Source organism: Neltuma alba, unplaced genomic scaffold (assembly GCF_004799145.2).
Source record: "Neltuma alba isolate B1F8T4 unplaced genomic scaffold, ASM479914v2 tig00010929_pilon, whole genome shotgun sequence".
In the NCBI taxonomy this organism is placed as follows: Eukaryota; Viridiplantae; Streptophyta; class Magnoliopsida; order Fabales; family Fabaceae; genus Neltuma; species Neltuma alba.
Genome location: NW_021635704.1, coordinates 296,557 through 299,328, shown reverse-complemented (window position 1 = coordinate 299,328; position 2,772 = coordinate 296,557).

Genomic DNA, 2,772 nt, shown 5'->3' with positions numbered 1-2,772 from the left:
GATGCCATCACACCCTTCAATATCGTGTTTAATTCATAAGCAAACCTCAACCTATTGTACCTAAACTTTTCAAACGGGGGATTTTCTTGCAAGCATACAATCAACAAAAATGAAAGCTTATAACAAATAATAATACAACTCATAACTCAAGATTAACAATTATATACCAGTTTTTTCTTCTCCCACTACTCATTTGTTGCCACCATTGTATTCGTTGTAAAATCCCAACCTCCACCAGTCTCTTTGGTTAAATTATCCCATGTCCTCTAATCCTTCCTCAAGCTATCTAGCCTATTTTTCAATTGTTTCTTCTCATATGATTTCCTGTCTTTGCATTGAATGCAAAGTGAATGTTGTTTCACCCTATCTTTGTAAATGATGTTCCTTGATGATGCTTCCGGTTGATTTGCTCCATGTATCCTTTAAGCAACATCTCCGTGGAACTTGCATCCCATGTTGCCTTACCCTTTTCTTTGTTCATAATTCTATGGGGAAATGTCAAAAAACAATACTTCTACTTGTTGATATCTAATCAAAAGGGCCGAAATATATCAGTAAAAGCAAAGTCATACCATGTGTTGATATCTAATCAAAGGAGCTGAAATAACTTAGAAAAAACAAAGTCATACCATGTGTTCATATATAATCAAAGGGGCTGAAATAATTGAGAAAAAACAAAGTCATACCATGTGTTCATATATAATCAAAGGGGTTGAGTTATATTCAATTCAGACATTAAGTTATTAATCAAAATGTTAAAAGCAAAGTTATACAAATAAGTGCATGAACAATCTCTATAACAGATAATTAGTCAGAAAAAAGACAGAGAATTCATGTACTAGCAAAATTGCATTCGGAGTAGTAGGAGATTTAGAGGAGAAGCAGGGAAAAGGTCTTTCTTCAACACCCAAAGGGGGAAAAGCATAAATCTAATGCATCCCTCCTAAATTAAACCACTACTGCATCCCTCTAACCTTTTGTTGAAGTCTCTGAAATTGTTCGATATGCTCCCTTGCTTGATTATCTAGAGAATTTAAAAAAACAAAATAGAAATATATTGATATCTAATCAAAGGGGCCAAAATAAGCTTGATTGATCAAGGTCAAAAAGAAATAAGCTTCATTGAATCACCAAAATAAGATAATCACTCGAAAATATGAATTTAGATAAAACGGTGATGCAGAAATATGTATGCCAACTTGGATGAGAAAAATCAACCATCTTAATTAAGAAATTGAAGTAATCTTCATTCTCAACTAGCAAAATAAAGAGAAGCTAATTGATTGATCATTCTATGCAAACATATCAGTCATTGTTGTTAAAAAGCTCATGCTGCTAGAAGTTCACGGTGAACCAGATCAACAATCATCTTTTCTTCGATACAAAATAAAACGATTTTGATTGCAAAGGAACATGCAAAAAGAAAGAGTAAGCAACTGCATTCACAAACAACGCCATGGCAACCAAGAAGCAAATCGACATTATTGTCAATTTAAGGGAAAAAAATAGAGACAAGGATAGGGCAAAGCCAGAACGGGATATAATATGAAGATTCCTCAAAAAAAAAAGTCATCTTCCAACTAGAAACCACAACGACATGCACATGTGGAAGGGGGAATGGTCAAAAAAATCAAACAAGAAAGGACATGGTAGATGGGGCTTCTGTCCATGTAACCAAGCTACCTAGAGGTACAGGAATCAAAAACCAAGCAATCAAAGACACAGAGAAATGGAATCTACCTACCCAAGAAGAGAACTAGAACAGAACATGAAAGAAGCACAGGTTAGGTTCAAAAAATGAGCAACCAAGAATCCAGTAGCAGCCAAGAAGAAGCAGAAAAATGAGTAGATTTGGGTAATTATTGATCTCTCACCAGGTGAACAAAGGAGACCGTCACCAGCATAGATCAGGAGTAGAGGAGATCTCGCGGCAGTGACAGAATGGATGGCGACCAATGCTTGCAACAAATGAACTAAATTGAAGAAGAAGTAACCAAACGGATAACACCAACAAACGGATGAAGACCACAGTGCAGCGATTCCCACACAAGAACCAGAATGAGGATATGGCGAAAAATGGCAAGACACAGCAGAAGACAGGCAGACATGGTGGGGAGATGACAAAAGACGCTAGGGAGATGTGGTGGCATGCCTCTGTTCGATTTATTTGTCTTTGTTTTTTTTCCTTACCCTCAGGTGAGAGAAAATACATGCAAGAGAGGGTCAGGATAGGTGACAAATTTTAAAATGCAATTAATGCTCTAACAGTATTATTGAACACCCTGTCAATTGGAAAAAAGCAACTCAAAGGAGCTTATAGTAGAAATTCATTTGAAGGCCAAAAGTCAAATCCTCAACTGTGGACCCAAACATCTTTTTTTCCCACACCTTCAGCTTCTCCCGTTGGGATGTATGTTTGGGGGCACAACCGGCATCACAAACACACCCTTAGTCATACTTTTGGACTTTTGAAATAGGTATCTTCTACGTTTCAAGTCGTACGTTAAACTATTTTCAGTAATCAATATATTGGGTAGAACGGTTGAATAATCCCAGTTATGTCACTATTGTCATAGATAATATGGCGGATAGGTAACAAGTCTACTTCAATAGTTAAATTAGTTCTCTTGATTTCTCGAGATAGTACTAAATTTTAGATTTAACAGCCCCGGTATGCACATATACATTTTTTATTTATTTATTAACCATCAACAATACACATATCAATTGTGAACATGTTTAAAACATAACAGCCACGAGAGAGATCAAGGA